General features: G+C 34.1%; 1 protein-coding gene across 2 annotated transcripts in view; it reads right to left on the bottom strand.

Moving 5' to 3' along the window:
• LOC106871865 (gamma-1-syntrophin) overlaps nt 1–22,771 on the bottom strand; it is a 250,909-nt gene that overhangs the window by 179,061 nt on the left and 49,077 nt on the right. The window contains exon 2 of one of the 2 annotated variants that reach the window (XM_089358803.1): nt 9,554–9,635. The exons of the other annotated variant lie outside the window; for it this stretch is intronic. The gene's annotated coding sequence lies outside the window, so the exon portion shown is untranslated. The remainder of the gene's footprint in view (nt 1–9,553; nt 9,636–22,771) is intronic. 2 annotated transcript variants of the gene reach the window in all.

The following is a 22,771-nucleotide window of genomic DNA, read 5'->3' on the forward strand; positions in this document are numbered from 1 at the left end:
GTTAGAGAGCAGTTGGCCATTGACAGAATCCAGAAAGATGACAGTACTTATGTGGATTAGCAATGTGAATGGATGATGAATGATGAATGCAACAGTGACAAGGGCTGACAGGGGAAGATAGTAGTTTCTAAGGATATCTGTATAAACAAATTATGAGGAGCCTGCTGTAGAGGATGGCCAAAGACATGAATAGAAGTGGCCAATGCTGAAATCTGGAAACTGAACTTCACAAAAGACCACACAGTACTATAGAAAAACTCACCCAATCCATGCAAACATAGAAAAATGTACATAAAATGATTATGATTAGTAACTATTTCTTCAAGCCACCTAATAGGCTGAAATATGCATTCAAACTATTGATCTTTACCAATGTATACACTATTCACAGCTGGTTATAATCAAGCAGATATTTTAGTTTATATGCTAGCTTGGTGAGACACACAACAGTTCATGCTGTCTCCAGGCGATTCCATAATTGAAAATGTCACTTCAGAAGTTTTATTTAAATGTGCACAAGAGAAAATAAAATAAAACACACATACTTTCAATTATTATCTATTCTAAGAACATATTATTGTGAGTGTGAAAAGATTCCAGTTGGAAATAATTAAACAGTAATAGAATGGGTTTTAGCAAATTCTTAACTAAAAACATATTAAATAATAGATGTAAGCTAAATCTGGCTCAAAATACTGAAATTGAGAACAAGCTTGGAGTTCTTTAGTCATAAATATTTATGGACTTATAGGATTGGAAAATAAATCATTTAAATAATAGTTTAAATATTCCACTGGAAATGGCAGTGCCAATCAAGAAACTTGGTGAAGAATCTTTATATTGAATATTTAGAAAATGTATTCCCAGATATGGTAATAATTCTAAATGAAAAACTCAAATCAGAAATATATCTTCTTAGAAAATAGCTGAAATAGTGCACATTACTTCATTTAACCATATGTGTGTATGTGCATATATATGTATATATATGTTATAATGGAATAATTACTATGAAGCATTGTGTAGAATATATTGCATAAAAGATTGTGGGTAAGGCCAAAACAATGCAAAGTAAATGCAAGGTAAATCACAAGAAAACAAATATGTGAATTAATGTAGACTTACCTTGTATTGAATATGTCAGGGTTATGACCCCATTTTCAAGAAATTTATGAATCTTGCCGATGTGCATGTGCATGAGTGTGTGTGGAGTGGACATGCTCAGAAGGGCGTTGCAGGAACCAGCTGGTTGCTATAGCAACACCCTTCTGCACATGTCCACTCCATACATGCTCACACACATCGGCTACATTCATCAATTTCTTGAAAATGGGGTCATAACCCTGACATATTCAATACAAGGTAAGTCTACATTAATTCACATATTTGTTTTCTTGTGATTTACCTTGCATTGTTTTGGTCTTACCCACGACCTTTTATACAATATATATATATATATATATATATATATATATATATATATATATACATACATAGTTTATAGATGAGAATCAGATATTTTCTGTAGGGATAAGCAAGTTAGTCAGATCAACATAAAGTTTTACTCTATTAATACATGAAATACAAAAAGTGTTTAAGGATGATGAATGAAACATCCATATTTCCAGAAGTGAATTATTCAAACCCAAATAATTCCTCTCAACATATGGCTATGATGTACCTCAACAACTCCTGCTCATGATCAGAGGTGCACATATTGTCAGCCACTAAAGGACATGCTCAGCTGGTTAAGAAAACGACAAGCAAAACTGTGGTATTGAGCAGAATATTTGTTGTAGCCCATCTTTTAAACAAAGGTAAAACATGTACATGTTACCACTTCCAATCAGTCAAGATCAGAAACCATGATAGCCACTGTCTGGTACTGCATCAGGGTGTTATAATCATCATCATTATTATTATTATTAAGGCAACAAGCTGGCAGAATTGTTAGTGTGCTGGACAAAATGCTTAACAGAATTTCACCTATTGCTACATTCTGAGTTCAAATTTCACAGAGGTCAACAAAATAAGTACCAGTTGAACACTAGGGTTGTTGTAATCGACTCATACCCTCCTCCAAAATTGCTGCCCTTGTGGCAAAATTTGAAATCATCATTATTATTATTATTTAGGCAGTGAGCTAGTAGAATCATTAGGACGTCGAACAAAATGCTCAGTGGCATTTTGTCCATCTTAATGTTCTCAGTTTAGATTCTGTCATAGTCAGCTTTTCCTTTCAGGGTTGATAAAACAAGTAACAGTTGAGCACTCGGGATCAATATAATCGTCGTCGTCGTCATCATCATCATTTAACGTCTGTTTTCATGCTGGTATGAGTTGGACAGTTTGACACGAACTGGCAAGCCAGAGGGCTGTACCAGGCTCTAGTCATCTGTTTTGGCATGGTTTCTATGGTCGGATGTCCTTCCTAATGTCAACCACTTTACAGAGTGTACCAGGCACTTTCTACATTGTGCCGGCACAGGTGCTTTTAACATGGTACCAACTAGGCAAGTACTGGGGTCGATGTAACCAACTTCACCCTGCCCCTCAAAAACTACTGGTACTGAGCCAAAATTTGAAACTATTATTATTATTATTATTATTATTATTTATAGTACTTCATGAACAATAGCTTTGTTGGACATTTAAGCTCTAAGAGTGATCCAACAGGTCATACAATGGTTTTTCTGCATCCTCCACCAAAGCATTTAAATTGTCTACCTTGAGGTTGAGGACTAACAATAACAACAATAACAGCAGCAACAATACCACCACCTTCACCTACAGAGAAAACATATTTTAGTAAAAATCATATGATTGAAACTGTATAGAAATCCCAACTACTACTAACATAACAATATAACAAATATAACATTGCTGAAAGAACCCATGCTGATCTTCTAATGCATTGATTTTTCTCAAACACTAACCATGTACAAAAGCAAAGAAACAAATTGGAAAAAGTAAAACAGACTACAGAACTAAAGAAAGAAATTAAATGTGCTGCTGCGTGCCTGATTCTGCAAGGATTTTCTTCTCTGTCTTCAACACCAATTGAATATCTCATTGATCAGGAAATATTCAGTGTTTGATGTAATTTATGTGCAGTTTTGTGGCAGATTTTTCACACGAGAAAAATATAAAGTAAAATAAATAACACCCCTACAATTTCAAAAAAAAAAATAAAATAAAAACCAAAAAATTATAGGCAGGCAGAAGTAGTAAAAGAAAACAAAATTGCTAGAAAAAGTTATTTAATTTAAGAATATACACCACTAAAATAGAAACTTTACTAGGTATATATGTATAAATATACATATATAAAAGAATACACACACAAACATGCACACAAATATATAGTAAATTTTCAATTTAGCAATGCATATTTATATTTTTAAAAGATTTTATATGTACATATATATATATATTATATATATTTATAGTCAAAATAATCACTTAGAATTAAAACTAGTTGTCACTTTATGTATTTTTAATTCACTATAAATAGATTTTTTTTCACTATTTCTAGTAGTATGGTAGCATATCTTGTTTAAGGGAATGGTATTGAAGAAAGTTCAATGATGTGTTATATGAACTGCAGGCCTCTTTAAAAACAAATACAAACTAAACTTGCAAATGAACACGCAAAATGTAAACTAAATGAACTCAAAAATTAAATTATCCGAATCAATATGAAAGTTATAAAAAAAAGAGTAAAAAAAAAGCAGAAGAAATGAAGAAAGAAGTACGCATTTCCATTAGCTGTAACATTAACAAATTTCTAATTTAAATACAATTTAATATGATTGCATATAATTAATTATTTTTGATATGAGACCTCATTGAAACCTTACTAATTAGTGGATAAAATTGTCTGGAAATGATTTGCAAGAAAATTAGGGAAAACAAAGTAAAGATTACTTGATTTTCTATTTTATTTTATACTAAATCTAAAGCATATTAAATTTTAAAATTATAAAAATATGTATAACTTACTGGTTAGAGTATTAAACTAATAACACATTAAATCTATAAAGAACAGAGAATTCAGTCATGTTTTACTGGTATAGGTATGGCTTTGTGGTTGTGAAGCTTACTTCCCAGCTATGTGGTCTTGGATTCAGTCCCATGTGTGGCATCTTGGGTTAATGTTTTCTTCTATAGTCCTGGGCCAATCAAAGACATGTGAGTGGATTTGGTGGATGGAAACTGATAGAGAGGGGTGGGGTGGGGTGCGTGCGTGTGTGTGTGTACACTTGTTTTGACATCATATGTTGATTGAAAACAGGTGTCACAATCATACAAGTGATGTTCATTTCTAGTCTTTCATGAAAACACAGAATGTCAATGTTCTTATGCACACACACACACACACAGACATATACATGTGTGTGTGTGTATTTATTACACACAAACACGTGGTGACCTCAAGAGTGTTGGTGGCACAACAAAGGTACCCAGTACACACTGTAAAGTGACTGTGATAGGAAGGGCATCCAGCCATAGAAGCCATGCCACAGCAGACACTGGAACACAATGCAATCTTTCGACTCATCAGATCATTGTCAAACCATCTAACCCATGCCAGCATGGAACATGGATGTTAAATGGTGATGATGTCAATGATATCAGTGTGTGTGCATGTGTGTTTATATGTGAATGGTCTTCTTTCAATTTCCAGCAACCAAATCCATTTATGGTTTTAGTCAGCCTGGGGTTATAATAGATAATACTTATCCAGGGTGTCACAGCATGGGACTTTACCAAAACCATGTGGTTGGGAAGCAAACTTCTTAACCATACAATCATGCCTGTACTTATTAACATGACAAATGTAAAAAAAATATCAAAAGTGGATATTGCTGATTGTTGAACTAACTGTATTACAATATTTAATTTTGTGTTTTTCTTTGTTGATGCTGCACTTACTTTTTACTTATCAAGCATTGATAAAATAAGTAGCAATAATATGGTAAATTCAAATCCTCTGATATCATATACCCTTCTCATATATAATTGGATTTATACTTTAGAAATGATTTCACTTGAATTAAAATAAACATTTATTTCTCATAGAAACTTTTCATATGTCATCGGATTAAACAACTTCAAAATTTTAAGCAATGGCATTCAACATTTGTTCAATGTTGATTTACTACATATCTCTATTAACAGAGAGCAAGAAATTATGGAATTATAAGTGGTCTATCTTAATCATGTAAGTAAATTAGTAAATCTCAATCATATATAGTTTATACTTGAAGTTCATATTAATTATTTGTAGGGGGAGAATTCACAAAAAAAAACAAGACGAAGACAGGTGGTGTAGACAACAACCAGATGTATTAATATAACGCTCGGGAAGTGAAAAAGTCTTTAACGTTTTGAGCCTACACTCTTCCACAGAAAGAAACAAGGAGAGAAAATAAAGAATGTGTAGTGGCTAGTGATCCATCATGGCAAAATTATTTGTATCATGCAATATGTTTTTAATATTTAAGATGTATATTATAAAGCTTAAATCAGACCTCTTTAACATAATTATTTCTTACATGTTAGAGCTGAGAATTTTAAAGATGAAGCCAAGACTACAAAATTACAGATGTAGTTAGGTTGAAGGTAGCCAATATAAATAACAGCACAGACAACTAAATATTTATCTCTAATTAGTGTGACATCTCTCATACTTCAGAAGTTTCTATTAAGTATGACCTTTCTCAACCTACAAATTCATCATCTACTATGAACAATTTGAGGTTCATAACCTTTGGAGAAAAAACATTTACAGCCATTAAGTTGTTTACTCAAGTTTTATTCTGAGAAACACAACTATATATTTGAATAATTACTGTTCTTTTACAGTGAAATTTCACAAAACTTTGATAAACATGTTAAAAATACATTAAAAAATGTCATACTTCCAAATTTTTTAACTTAAATGAAATAGAAAAAAAATTACTTTTTCTGTTAAACATATCCAATGAATATATATTCTAAAGACGATGTCCACTAAAAATATACATTAAAGACATCTAACAAAGAAATATGCTAAAGATGGCTAAAGAAGCACTAAGTTGAAAATCTTTAGCTGTAGTTTCTCTGTCTCCTTTTACATTTATTATCTCCTCACTCTTAAACATGAAACCAGAATTCTTAACTTTATTAATTCACTTCTAACAATGTGATTCTTATCAAAATACATGACTGAATAAGCATCTGTTATAAGAATTTGTGTGTATGCTGTGTTGTGCATTGTGTGCGTTGTTTGTGTGCAGGTACTGAGTGATTAATGAAGAGTTACTGTTCTATATGGAAGACAAAAATTGATTAATAACCAAATGGACATTTGCTCAGTAAACAGATATTTTAGCACTGATGAAGCTACTGAACCGAAGTCATGCAAACAGAGCAAGCTAACAGCTGAATAGGTGTTTGTAATTAATTTATTTAATTTATTCTACGAACTAATTCAATAATCATAACAAAAAGTGAAAAAACTATTTAATTTAAATCATTACAAGTATTCAATTTCTTGTATATAATATATGTATATATATATATATATATATTTGCTTTTTCCAAGATGTGGCTTAACTTTAATTATTATCACATCAATTAATTCATGACCACCAACAGTTAAAAGATAATCTTATTTTGCTGCCTTTAGAAATCTTTAAATCCGTGTTCATATCTAAATTAACAGACAAGGCCAGTAAGTTTATCTGTGAAATGCTTCAAGCAATATTCTCAGGTAATGATTGAAGGAAATTTCAAATGCTTGTTTCCTGATTCCAAAACTACTTCTAAGTCTACAAAGATCTTCCTCAACATATGGAACCATACAATAATTTGAACATACCCCAAAATGGCAATCTCTCTGACAGTGTCATCTAGTGATGATGTACTGCCACGTAGTGCATCTGCTTTGCAGTGCTTCTCCCCTGTTCGATTTTTGCAATGGCTGAAATGAAGGAACGGTCTGCTTCCATGAAATTCTGCTTTCTGCTGGGGAAAATGGCCGAAACTGTTGTCATACTTCAAACAGCTTACAAGGACACTGTCACGAGCAAAACAAGCTTATGAGTGGTTTTCACACTTTAGGAATGGTCACTTGTTACTTGAGGACCAACCTCATTCAGGGCCACTGTTAACCCCACCAAACGAATGAAAGCATGAAAATTCATGAATTGATCTCAGAGGACCATCACTGAACAATTGACAAACTTGTTGATATGACTGGTGTGTCCTGGAGCTCCTGCCAATGAATTTAGAGTGAGGAATTGCGAATGAAAAGAGTTGCAGCAAAATTTGTGCCTCGCTTGCTCATGGACGATCAAAAGTAGTCATGACTGAATGCGCGTTGTGAACTGAAAGAACAGTTGGAAGTTGATCTGGACCTTTTTTTCAAAGGTCATCACAGGTGATGAAAGCTGGTGCTACAGAATTTGCAAATGTGGAAGGGGTGAAGAAAAAAACAATAGAGGCATTAAAAGGCATCACTTCACAAGAGTTGCAGCAATGCTTCCATCTGGACTGATGCATTGCTTCAAATGGAAACTACTTTGAAGGTAGTAAAAGTGTAAACATGTAAAACTTAGTGAATAGAATAATATTGCAATATTCCAGTTTCTTTTGTGTACCCTCTCATATACTTCATCCACCAAATCCTGCACTAAAGATTTTGCTTGATTCTCTCCAAGATGAACTGCAGCATTCTGGAATTTTATCCCTACAACATTGATAGAAAGGCAAAGGGGTGATGACCTATCTTTTAGCTACAGATGTACTATCTCCAACTTTAATAGAGACTCCACTGACTCATAGCAGACAGAGTTCTCAGTAACACACGAAGTTAGTGACAGCATAATTAAAGGGGGTTGAGAGAGATGAAAATTGTTTAGAGAACTATTATCTCCATTCTTGAGAAAGGGTCGATTGCCAAACAAACAAAATAACACAACACAACAAGCAAGAAGTGGCATTGAAAGAAGAGGAGTAATACACAGGATTTACATTGATTTTTATTTCTTAATGTTTAGTTAGCTGCAAGTCAGCTCTGAGTGAACAAGCTTATAATCAAAGATGTGCCAGCTATGACATTACCATCTCCTTTCCAGACAGTAATTTGACTACATTATCTCATTCCACTCCTACTCACACTTTTCTTTTGTAATAATAGGGTATGATCTCAAATAAAATTTACCTGCTATTTCTAGCACATTGAATGATCTCTTAGACACTCCCTTGCTGGTTCAACTACAGTGATTAAAGATGAATTTGATATGCACATCTTAACTGGTTGAATTTGAATTTTAATTGAGAAATCAATTAGGCAACAAAAACATCACAAGTTGATAATATGTAGAAGAAATGATAACACTTCTTGTCTGGTTTAGACATGTGAATGGAAGAGAGTTTAGTGAATACATAATTGCTTACCACTGATGGCAGAAGGTTAGAAAGCACCCAAGCAAGGAAGACTGAAACATAACTAAGTCAAACACGAAAATGTTAGGCCTCATAAACATAACTAGGTCAGACACAGAGAATATTAGGTCTCATAAATGATAAAAGTAAAAGTTTCTGAGGAAATATATTGGTATGCTGACATGGATGCATGGATATTAACGGTGTGTGTGTGTGTGTGTGTGTGTGTGTGTGTGTGTGTGTGTGTAAGAACTGTTGAGTTTGAAAGCCCAACCAAATGGTTGAAAGGCCAATAGAAACTAGTGTAGCTAGAGTGTGTGCTGCCTGGGGCAGCCCTTCCCTTTGCCACTCCTGGACCCCACAAAAAACACATATTGCTGACAGCAGACCTAAAAGTAGCAGGCCCAAAAGTGCCACCCTAGCTACACTAGAACCAATAGATTATATCTTTTTACACGTATGGTGTTGTGCTTTTTATAGAGAAGCTTAACTATTGTAGACCCAGTTCACAAAATATAAAAATGTCATCAGGGAATGGTATTTAATAAACATGAGATAAAATAAGTGTTACTAGATCATGAAAACACACAAACATTGACTGGAGGATATTCATGGTAACTGTATGTTAGAATTTGCCAAAAATATTTCATTGAAAATATAGAAAAAATATGGGAGAGGCCTATTGGCTTAAAGTAGAACAACATTTATATATAAGAAAGTTCTTTTGCATTATAAAGGAGGTATATAGTTGACAATATAACTACATGATATATAAAGAAAAACGATAATCAATCTGTGATGATACAATACTTATGAAGACGTTTGACAACTGAACATGAGAATGACTTAAAATGTAAACATAGTGTTGATCTGCCAAGAAATGCAAATTAATTCTTAAGCAATCAGGTCAATGAATGCTTCTTTTATGACTTCTTTGACAAATGCTGTCTGTGCCTTTGTCATTGAATTTTTGTGTGAGAATATGAAGATAGTTTCCCCTTGTCTTTCTTTTTTTTTTTTTCTTTTTAAAATTTCCTTTTACAAAACATTTCTAACAAGCTGTAAACAAATTCATTAGATCAGCCTGGGTATTGAGAAGACAAAGTGCTGGAATAAATACCATAAAGCCTTCTTTTTTTTTTCCACTGCTCTAACAATTCCACTGAACTACAACCTTGGTCTTGTACTTTATTTAATCAACTCTGAAAAGATGAAAAACAAAGTTGACCTAGGTAAGATTTGAACTCAGAACAAAAAGATGTTGGTAACAAATATCACAAGACATTTTGTCCAATCTTCAATCATTTTATCTACCGTACTGCTATCAACCTGAATGCTAATTAGTAGGGTTAGACATGTTTCCACAGCAGATGCAAGTGCTGACATTACTGACCAAGAAATGCAATTGTTTTAAACTAAGTACATAAAGGATGTCAAGACAAAGAGAAACTCTCTCTCTATCTCTCTCTCTCACACACACACACACACACACACACACACACACACACACACACACACACACACACAGGCTTCCATTTTCCATCTACTAAATCCACTCATAAGTCTTTGATTGGCCCAGGGATTTCAAATTTTGGCACAAGGCCAGCAATTCCAGCAGAGAAAGTAAGTCAGTTATATCAACCCCAGTGCTCAACTGATACTCATTTTATCAATCCTGAAAGGCAAAGTTGACCTCAGCAAAATTTGAACTTAAAACATAAGGACAGATGAAATGCCACATAGCATTTGTCCAGCATGCTAATGATTCTACCAGCCTGTCACATCATCGTCATCATCATCATTTAACGTCCATTTTCCATGCTGGCGTGGGTCGGACAGTTTGACTGAGTACTGGCAAGCCAGTAGGCTGCACCAGACTCCAATCTGATCTGGCAAGATTTCTACAGCTGGATGCCCTTCCTAACGCCAACCACTCAGAGTGTAGTGGGTGCTTTTTACATGCCACCAGCATGGGAGCCAGTCAGGTGGTACTGGCATTGACCACATTTAGATGGTGCTTTTTATGTGCCACCAGCACCTTAATAATAATAATGATAATAATAATAATAATAATAATAATAATGATAATACTGATAATGCCTGTCAATTGATGTAGCATGTCCTGGTGACAATAAGATGAAAAAGACAGAAGAAAAAGTGAACAGCTATGATGAATTGAAGTGGGAAAATATGCAGGGTGTGGGCAATGAAGAAAGTGGACATGATACTAATTGTGATAGGTGCACTTGGACGTATCAGCATCCAACAGCCAAAAACCATCACGGTTCAAATTCTACCGTGGTCACCTTTGCCTTTCATCTTTTTGGGGTCAATAAATTAAGTACCAGTGAAACACTGGGGTCAAGGTAATTAATTAGCCCCCTCCCACCAAATTTCAGGCCTTGTGCCTTTAGTAGAAAAAATTCATTATTATTATTATTAAAGTGGTGAACTGGCAGAATTGAGTTCAAATTCTACCAAGGTCACTTTTGCCTTTCATCCTTTCAGTGTCAATAAATTAAGTACCAGTGAAACACTGGGGTTGATGTAATCGACTAGTCCCCTTCCCCAAAATTTCAGACCTTGTGTCTATATTGAAAAGGATTATTATTAAGGTAGCGAACTGGAAGAATCATTAGCATGCCAGGTGAAATGCTTAGCGGTATTTCATCTGTCTTTAAGTTCTGAGTTCAAAAGGTGCCAAGGTCAACTTTGCCTTTCATCCTTTCGGGGTCAAGGAAATAAGTACCAGTCGAGTGCTGGGACCGATGTAATCGACTATCCCCCTTCCCCCATATTTCAGGCCTTATACCTATTGTAGAAAGGATTATTATTATTATTATTATTATTATTATTATTATTCATGTTGCTGATATTGTTGTTTGTTTGTTTCAAATTTTGGTACAAGGCCAACAATTTTAGGAAAGGGGATAGTTGATCACGTCAACACTAGTACTTTGACAGGTACTTTATGGACTCCAAGGGATGAAATGCAATGTTGACCTTGGCAAAATTTGAACTCAGAATGTAAACAACTTGAAGAAATGGTGCTTAGCATTTTGTTCAGCATACTAATGATTCTTCCAGCTTGCTACCTTAATAAAAATGGTTTCAGATTTTGACACAAGGCCAGCAGTTTTGGTGGGCGGGCCAAGTTGATTACATCAACCTCAATGCTAAAATGGTAGTTATTTTATCAGCCCTGAAAGGATGAAAGATAAAATCGACCTCAGTAGAATTCAATCTCTGAGGAGATTGAAGAGACAGATGAAATGCTACTAAACATCAATTCTCTCAAGTTGTCTCCTTAATAATAATAATAATAATAATAATAATAATAATAATAATAATAATAATAATAATCCTTTTTACTATAGGCACAAGGCCTGAAATTTGGGGAAAGAGATTGTTGATTACATCGACCCTTAGTACAAAACAGGTACTTATTTTATCGACCTTGAAAGGATGAAAAGTAAAGTTGACCTTGGCAGAATTTGAACTCAGAATGTAGCGACAGGTGAAATACAGCAAAGCATTTCGTCCAGCATGCTGATGATTCTGCCAGCTTGCCACCTTAATAATAATAATAATAATAATAATAACAACAATAATAATAAGTAAGACTACTGAATAACAATAAGGCTACACTAACTTTTCTTTCTTTAGCCATGTTTTAAGTATTACCTAAAATGTCGCTTTTGCAAGTATTACATTCATCTCTAGCATCAATATTTTAAGTCATAGATAGTTATCATATTTTAACTGAAACAGATTTTATCTTATACAGTTGAAGTTGTTTTATCATTCCATCTGAAGTGTTAAAAACAGATTTTGAGATTTTTTTTTCTTCTTGGCAGTGTGGGAATTTCTTTAAGATATTTAAGGAAACTATAAAAAAAAACAAAAAAAAAAAAAACAACTGTGCTGCTAGATAATCATATATGATTTTTTGGGTTTTTAAATCATGAATATTATTTTTTATCTATAATGTTTGAATGTATCAAGAGACTTGTGACAGCTGAATAGAAATAAAACTACTAAAAAGCTTCATATTTTCACAAGAATCTTATTAAAAAAAAAAGAAATCCTTTTTTAAAATATTTTTTTTGCAGTGATCTTGACAATACGAAAATTTATCATATCGTATAAAATAATTTCTTAACATCTCAATTTAGGGAGGGCAAAGTAAGTATGAGGTCGTGTGGTATCAATTTCTCTATCAAGAGCACAAACAGTGAATGCAAAATAAATTTGCTTCCAGCCACATCATCATCATCATTTAACATCTGTTTTTCATCCAGGCATGGGCTGGATTATTTGACAGGAGCTGGCCAGCAAGATAGCTGTGCCAGACACTAGTTGTCTGTTCTGGCATGGTTTCTATGGCTAGATTCCCTTCTTAACATCAACCACTTTACAGAGGGTACTGGATGCTTTTTACATGCCACCAGCACCAATGCTATTACATGGCACCAGTGCTGGAACTATTTACCTGCAGGTCAAATTGTATTGTGGATTTAACTAAATGGTGCAGGGTGGGAATGGAGTTATTACATTCATAAATGAGTGGGGTGCTGAAAAGTTCATGGTTTTAAGGGTATTGCAAAAGCCCTATTTGGAGGCCCAATCTTCTGAGTTCTTTTACAGGGCTTAGAAAAATTGAAGGACCATTGCAATAAGTGTGTGAATCTGAGAGGGGAGTAAGTTGAATAAAATAATTAACAGACCCTCTTGTGTTTTCTTTTAACCAAAGTCAGGAACTTTTCTGCACCCCCTATTGTAAGGTAATAACAGGGAAGATATATTGATTCATTTACTCACTCAGTCATTCAAAACTTGACACATCTTACATGCTATGATCTCACATTTTAGCAAAGAAAAACTAGGTGCTGTTTAGCCTTAAATTTGGTTTCAATCAAGTAAAACTTGATATCAAAGAGCTCTTGTGATGGCCAATCAGGTCAGGCTTAGAATCACATGGTTTGGGATTCAGGGCAGTACCTTGGGTGATTGTCATTTGCTACAGCAGTGAGTTGACCATTGCCTTGTGAGTGAATTTGATAGGTGGGGACTGTGCATTAGCTGTCACATATATAAATGTGTGTGTGCATGTGCAGTTTCATATTTGTTTTCCCTGCTATCTTGTTATAGTTATTCTAGTAATGATGCCAAATATCTACCAAAAATGCAGTTGATGTTTTCTGCAAGTCATGTTGTTTCAATAAACTTGACATATTTCAACAGAAAATAGGTTCAAACATGACATTCCTCAGTAAATGATAGACTGGTATATAAAACTGCTTTCTGCAATTAAGGGCATTAATTCTGAGTGGATATATCTTTCCACAGTAAAAGGGTTAAGTTGGATTGTGCATGTCCTTGTGATTTAGTGCTTCAGTAAAATAGTGACCAGTAGAAGAAATGATGGACTTAAAATAAGTATTGGGACTGATCTGATCAGTTAAACCTGTAAAGGTGGCTGCTCAGCATGGGTACAGGTCAATAAGGTAAACCAATAAAACAATAACCTACGATCTGATCAAAATGACAGATAGCCATGAAAAAGTGATCAATCATTGACTTCAGTGAGGTGGTTGGGAACAAATAAGAGTACGACAGCAATGCCTTATCAGGTGATATTAGCCACATAAATGGAATGAAATGAAAAACATGCACATGGAAAGTGAAATCAGGGTGTAGTGCAAGGATAAATCAATTGGACTTTAACCCTTTATCATTCAGATTACCCTGTTAAATGTATGAGGCGGTGCTAGAAACTTCCTGGCTCTGGGTAAAAGAAAACACAGGAGAATCAGTAAATTATTATTTTATTCAACATATTCCTATCTCAGATACACACACATATTGCAGCCACAGCAGTCTTTCAGTTTTTCTAAGCCCTGTAAAAGAACTTAGAAAGTTGGCCTCCAGCCTGGCCTTTTGTGATACTCTCAAAGCCAGAAACTTTTCAGTAACCCCTCATAATGCTTATCTATTCATATTGTTTTGAATTAATTCAGCATTATCTCACAGTTCAAAGATTTCAATGATGTGATTGCTTATTTTTAGAATGATATTGTAGGGTAAATATGAGAGGCCAGATTTGACCAGTTTAAACATAAAACAGGTACAATATTTGAGCTGGATATGGCCAGTTTAAATGCTAAAGGGTTAAATCCTGCTCTAAAGTGCTTGGTGTGTAATATTTCCCAAAGATGGAAAGAAACACAGCTAAAACTGATGGAAGAAACACGTTTTTATAAAATTATACAAAACGTATTTTCACTGTTAACTTAGTAATATGGGAGAAAAAAAATCTATTATATTACATTGAAATTTTATGATATACTGCAAATATAATGGCAATAGACTTCGAGTATTTAACATTTATTTTTTTAAACTTTAAAAAAAAAAAAAAAATTTAATCATCTGCTTTTTCGAAATTTCTAATGTGAATAGGAAAAATTTTCAATTTCTATTTTTGAAGTTTTAAATCTTATCAAGTATGAACTTGTGTTCATATTACAAGTAGAATATGAACAACATGGTAGTGCATACATACGTACTAATATACAAAGATATATAAATACACACACATACATACATTTATACACACACACATGCATATTCATACATACAAATGTGTGTGTATATATATATATATATATATATATATATATAAAAACACACACTTTATACATACAAACATATCACGTATAGGAAAATTATTATACACTGAAATAAGATAAAATATAGTGTTGTGGAAAAAATAAAATCCCAAATATTATACTGTAAAACACAAATGTTTTTAGATTTTACTTAATAGGAAATTTTTAGTTCTTTTACATAATATTTCAGACAACCTTAAAATAGTGAATGTTTCCAACCAAACTCATCCCATTCCCAGAGAAAACTAAGATTAGATCTTTTGAAATTCTATAAATATAGTTTTCACAATATCAGTGCAAAAAAAAAAAAAAAAAAATAAAGAACACCGATATTATTCAATTGGGAGAAAATTTAAAAAAAAAAATTTAACAGAGAATCAAAAATGTATTTCAAAATGCATTATAATGTTACAATTAATTTTCAAAAGCAATATAAATAATTCGTTTTAAGTCCTGATTTTACTATACAGAAAGGAAAGCAGCGATTATTAAATTGTATTAGTATCCCTTGCTTCGATCCTATTTGCCACATTGCATTATTTCTCTTTCTCATGTGTGTGAGAGAGTGTGTGGATATATATATATACATATATATATATACAAACACACATACACCATACGCATATGGAGAGAGAGAGAGAGAGATTGCAGATTGGCAAAGTTGTCGATGCATTGGATCGAATGTCTTTCTGTATTTGTGATGTCACTGCACTCTGAGCTCAAATCCTGCTGGGGTCAGCTTTGAGTTTTATCCTTCTGGAGTCAACAAAAAAAAAAAACATCAGTGAAGTACTGAAGTTGATCCTTCTTTGTTACTCTCTCACCCTATCTCTATCTGTCAATAACCATCCCAAATCTGGACAAATCTTCCATGACAATGGACGATGATTACATTGTGAAAGTGTGTGCTGTGATACATGAAAATCCTCACCAAACTATCCATGAACTTTCTGAAGAGGTAGACAGGTAGTTTTTAGTGGTTAGAGAATTAGGGTCATAATCATAAGATTACGAATTCGGTTTGTGGTGGTATGTGGTGTCCTTGAGCAAAACTCTTTATTTCATGTTGCTTCAGTCCACTCAGCTGGCAAAAATGAATTGTACCTGTAATTCAAAGGGCTAGCCTTATCAAACTTGGTGTGTCACACTGAATTGCCATGAGAACTACGTTAAAATTATGCATGCCAATGGAGTGCTCAGTCATATGCATGCTAATTTCATGAGCAGGTTGTTACATTGATCTTATCAATTCGAACACCTCATCATCATAACTGATGGACAGCCAGATCAGGCATTTGCATAAGTTCATACTGCATGATTTAAAAAGAAAAGCATGCCATGTCTGCTCTTAGAGTACCAAGAGCTGTTTGATAATTCCAATGCTGATAATTCCAATGCTAAGTGTCATAGCAAGTGATGAAGCATGAGTGTATAATTATGTCACTGAAACAAAATGATAACAGTAACAGGACACTGGATTATCATCACTGCAATCCCACAAACAAATAAAGCACTTCAGAGTTGCTCAAATGTTAAGGTAATGATGAGAATATTTTTTCTAATGGGAAGAGTGTTGCTCATTATGAATTTGTTCTACATGGCCAATGAAGAACTTCATTTGGATGCCCAGAAACATTTTGGAAGAAGCAATACAAAAGATGTCAGAAGTATGGACAAACAAAACCTAGATATTGTGGCATGACAACACACTAGCATATCACTCCTTATTCATCACATTTTGGTAAAGCACAAAAATGCTCAGATTACTAACCACCCTACTCTCAGGAGAGAGATTTTCCGGACCCAAAAGTTTAAATCCAATCTGAAAGATAACTGATATCAGATCATAGAATAAATTAAAGAACTGAGCAGTGCCCAGAAAAAAAAAAGTTCTTGAATGCATTTCAAACCTAGTGAGGTGGGGATTGAAAGATGTATCATTAAAGAAAGGAGATATTTTGAAAGAAACAATTTTGTTTAAACTTTAAGTAAAGCAATGATTTTGTTTTTAAGATAAATCTGTTTCTTTTTTGGATAGATCTCATTCTATACATACAAACATTCTACATTACATATGAAAGAGAATATTCTAAGTATATAATTTTTCTGGAATTCTATTTATTTTGGCATTAAATCTATTATCATTTCTGACATATAACTAGGGTTTGCAACTGCTACAGATACCAATATATTCTTTGTGGTTGACCTAAAGATCTATGCTAAAAATGTTTACAATGCCAGAAAACAGCTGGAGTTAATTACAACATTTTCAGTTGACACAGGAATGGAATTTGGCCAAAAGAAATGTTCGTAGTTGATTGTTGAACATGGAAAATCAGTACCCCAAACCCAGTGCCTGTGTATCAACAGTCTCCTTGTCGTTCCTGTTGCACACAAAGAATGCTACAAATATCTAGTCATTGATGAAAACAGTATATGAAAGTGTTGTGAATAAAGATAGAATGACTCAGTAATATTACATCAGATTCAGAAAAATATGACAGTCAGAACTCTTCTTTTACATCGAGACAATATTTCACAATGCATTCGCAGTACCAGTGCTGATTCTAACATTTGGGATGCTTGACTGGTCTGCAGAGGAAATCCACTCCATAGACATTAAAACCTGCAAGATCTTGTCATCAAGTGGAAACTTCAACAAAAATGTTGATATCGACAGGTTCTACTTAAGAAGAGATGAAGGAGGCAGAAGCTTCAAATCAATGCAGACATCATTCGAATGTCTCAGACAACACTTGCTAAACAACAGTGGTAAAAACATATGAACTTAAATACTGAAATGCAAAGAGAACAGCCTACATGTTGGCAGTGAGCTCCTCAGAAAGTACTCTCTTCTTGACTCCCATGCAATCCCAAAGCAGCTGAACTAACATCCCACAAAAAAAGACCTGCATGTGAAACATTCAGCATACCAAAAACAGAATGCGCATGGATAGGTTTCTTGAAAACTTGAGGGTAACACTAGTATTGATTTCAAATTTTGGCACAAGGCCAGCGATTTAGGGGAAGATGGGTAAGGCAATTACATTGACTCCAGTACTCAACTGGTACTTATTTTATTGACCCTGAAAGGATAAAATGTAAAGTCGACCTTGGCGGAATTTGAACTCAGAACATAAAAGCAGATGAAATGTCATCAAGCATTTTACCCAACATGCTAACGATTCTGCCAACTCATCGCCTTAAGTGATACTAATATTGACATGAAGTGCAATCTTCTTTGGACTTGTGACTGCTACATCACATCACACTTTGAAGGCTGTGTGCTAACAGTGGGGCCATTAACTCAGTAACTGAAACCAGTAGAAGAATCTATTTGTTGTGTTCTTTATCCAATAAAGCTATACCTGGAAGCTGAATTCTATTACTTTATCTTCTCTCCATCATTCTGTCTGTTTGTTTCTCTCTTTCTTCCCTTTTTCTTATTTCTATCTCTTACATATATACAAGCCTATGCATATGCATGTTTGGAACAAACTCCTTGTCTAATGACTTGTATAAAAAGGATTAGAAAGAAATTGAAAGGAGAGAGAGAGAGAGAGAGAGAGAGACATATATATATATATATATATATATATATATATATATATATATAGAGAGAGAGAGAGAGAGAGAAAAGATATGAAAGGGAGAGAAACTAACAGAGAGGGAAAGTATCGCTTACATACAAAGATCAATGTCTACTATTGAATGTATAATGAAATATTAACTGAAGATTTGCTCAAATACAATAATAAAATCTAACTTGATTCATGCTAAAATGTCAGCACTAAGAAGTGCATCCTTCAACAGAGCTTCAGTTGAAGTCAGACAGACAGTACATGTGACAAGTTTGTCATGAGTACAAATATGACAATGTCTTGTGAAGACACGTTTGTCTAACCAATTCCTGCAGAGGAAATACAAATGTAAAAATATGTTGACAATTCTGTCAGTAATTCAACTCAGACACTGAAGAAGTTTAAATAAGTTTATAAAAGTTATATCTATAACATAAAAGAATGTAGTGAGTTCAGTAGTTAAAAATACTGATTACTTGATCTGAAAGTCAAGAGTTCAATCCTTAAAATTGATAGCATTATGTTTCCCTTGTTGGATTTTTTATATTAAAAAAATTTTTTTTGTAAGTCTTACAATGGTAATGTTCATTATCCTTTTCTGAGAATGGTGGATGAAACGGAGAAAGTTATCTTCCTCATATTGGAGAATTGACACAAATGTTTACAACAGAGTGGACTATATTAAAAGACACCGGAGGGGAAAGTAGTAGTGTTTAATTGGATGACAGGTTAAACCTACCAACTAAGAATACAAATAGCTTTCCTGACAGGCTTCCATACAGTTTCCATGTGCCAAATTTCATTTACAAAGCTTTGGTCAACCTGAAACTATTGTAGAAGACATTTGATGTCCAGAGACTCATGCAGTGGGATTGAGCCCAGAACCATGTAGTTGCAAGGTCAACTTCTTAACCACACAGCCATACTAAAGCCAATCTGGAAAACAGTACTATTACTTTTAAGACAGAGATGATAATATCTATGTAGTAACTGCAAAAGTAGCTCCATATTTACATGTAAATGTTCAAAACTTTTGCATTTATTCAACGAAAGCTATCCTGAGATAATGGAAGTCAAATGTTTTGAAAACAATAACAGAAAGCAAGTCAGCAATTTGAAAGCATCGGTTATTAATGAAGGGAAATGAGTTTTGCTCTCTATGCACTTAACTATATTCCATATATTCTAAAAGCAACTTAATGTATTCACAATTAGTGAAAAATCAAAGGGAAAGCAGAATAAATGCGTATACAGTTCATATACCTCATATTCACCAGTTTTTGTATTCAGTGCATTTAAATTCATTTTTATATTACAGCAAACCAAAAAAATAGGGGGAAAAAAATAAACGCCAGATCATAAAATGTCAGGGTTTCCAGAAAATAACAACATTTAATACAATGAAGTCTAAAGTTTTAAAAGACAGTAGCTTCATATAATCTCATTTAAAAATTTCAAACAGTTAATATGTATATTCAAAGAGACTAATATACCTACAGCATAAAGAAGGACAGTAGAATAGAAAATAGGTAAACATTATATGGAGTACTTTGTGGTATGTAATTACATCCTTTTAATATTTCGATTTAAATTCTTGTACAGGTCATCTTTGCTATTCATCATCATCACCATTTAACATCTGTTTTCCATGCTGGCATGGGTTGGAAAGTTTGACAAAGTTGGTAAGCTGGGGAGCTGCACTAGACTCCAGTCTGATTTGGCATGGTTTCTATAGCTGGATACCCTTCCTAACGCCAACCACTCCAAGAGTGTAGTGGGTGCTTTTTACATGCCACTGGCGCAGGTGCCAGTTATGAAACATTGGTATTGGCCATGACTATGATCTCACTTGGTTGGACAGGTCTTCTCAAGCACGGTATATTGCTAAAGGTCTCGGTCATTTGTCACTGCCTTTGTGAGGTCCAAAATTTGAAGGATGCATTTTATGTGCCACCATCACAGGTGCCAGTTATGCAACACTGACATCTGCCATAACTACAATTTCACTTGGCTTGACAGGTCTTCTCAAGCACAGCATATCGCCCAACATTTGAAGGGTGCTTTTTTACATGCCAGTTACATGACACTGGCATCGGCCACAATTGCAATTTCATACATCATCATTTAATGTCTGTTTTCTATGCTGGCTTGGGTTGTATGGGTTGATTGGAGCTTGTAAACCAGAGGGCTGCACCAGACTCCAGTTGTCTATTCCGGCATGGTTTCTACAGCTGGATGCCCTTCCTAGCACCAGGCACTTTACAGAATGTATTGGGTGCTTTTTACATGGTGCTGGCACTGATTGTTTTTTTTTTTATGTGGCCATGCATCAGGTGAAAGGTTTGAGTATGAGGCGATAGAGATAGCTGTCTTATTACGGTGGAGAAACTTGGCTACTCTAGTAAGACAAGGAAGCAGAGGTAGGTGCAAGAGAGAGAGAGAGAGAAAGACATACAGAGACAGGGAACAATGGAAGTGGGAGAAAGAGGTTATAAGTGGCACAGAGGGGAAATAGTATGAATTAAGAGCTGCGAAGTGGGGTGGGTAAATGTAATCACCTAAACCCTTGAAGTGGGTATCCCAGCTTGGCTACAGTCCAATGACCACAACTAGTAAAAGAATAAGTTTATAAAATAGAGGTAAAACTGATTCATGATTGATTGAATTTAATTCAAAGTAGCCCAAAACCTCTGGTAAACATGTTCAAAGTAGAACAGCGCATCATCGAAATAGTGAAACTAGAGATTAAAACAAACGAAAGAAAAACTGAATGAATAAATAAATAGATAAATCAATCAAATATTAGAATATCATTTCTTTTGAAATGTTCACAAAACCTAGATTTGCAAGTCAAATCAAAGAGGATCTTAAATATACTATTGAATACATTAAAATTGAAATATTAAATCTCAACCAGATTAGAACATTCATTTTCCATTTAGGAATTTATATATTCATTTAGCATAGTGGATTTGATATTAGAAACTTGGTCAGGAATAAATATGGTTTCATAAGACAAAATTTATAAAATAATAAATAAAATAAAAAATAAATGAAAGATAAGATGAATTAAGAATGTTTCTGCTGTGAAGATATATAGGCAGAAAGACATTATAGCAAAGAATGAAGAAGCTTTGAACAGCTGTTTAAATTTAGGAACCACCCTTAAGTATTGCTCACATATGTGAACTAGAACAAGCCACATCATAGGTTACATACATACAAACAATGGTTATCCATATGAAAAGCAGCCACTTTAAAATGCTAATCAATCATCCATATGTCCCCCCCCACTCTCTCTCTCTCTCTCTCTCTCTCTCTCTCTCTCTCTCTCTCTCTCTCTCTCTCTTCTACTTTACTACACCTAGTAAGCACTGGAGGAATATCCATGGGTAATGGATGTTCAGTTTCATATTTAATTACTTGCAGCCGACTGCATTTAAAGGGATTAATTGATTAGAAAAGATGCTGCAATTTTATCATTAAATAAATAATGAAATATACATAGAATGATATAACTACATGCAATTTATACATGGAAAGTTAAATTTATATCTATAGAATTTAGTTAACTAAACAACCTGTATGTTTGTATTTTGTTTTAATGAAACAGGCAATAAAAATATAGCAGTTAATTGCCTTTGATGTGCATGTAAGGATATAGAGAAACAGACAGACAGAGAGAGAGAGAGAGAAGCAGGCAGGCAGGCATGCAGACAGACAGAGACAGAAAAATACAAAATACTATCATTTTATATTAGACGATTTCTGCTCCTCTGAACTTCCTGGTAGTACATTTCCCCCATCAAATTTACCAATTCCTTGAGTGTTGGGCAGAATGCCTCATAGCATTTGTTTCAACTCTTTGCACACTGAGTTCAAATCTCACCAAAATAAACCATGCCTTTCATCCTTTTGCGGTTGATAAAAGGAGCACCAATTTGGTGTGTTGGATTTGTAGAAATGAAAGAGGGTCAGGAAAGATGACTCGCAGTATCTGCTCAAGCTGTTTGTGTTCTGGCAGCAACGTCTTTGACAACACTGGTGCCAGGATGTATGAGCCCAAGTCAGTTGTCTTTCTCTTGGGTG

Source organism: Octopus bimaculoides, chromosome 10 (genome assembly GCF_046866305.1).
Source record: "Octopus bimaculoides isolate indiv1 chromosome 10, ASM4686630v1, whole genome shotgun sequence".
Lineage (NCBI taxonomy): Eukaryota > Metazoa > Mollusca > Cephalopoda > Octopoda > Octopodidae > Octopus > Octopus bimaculoides.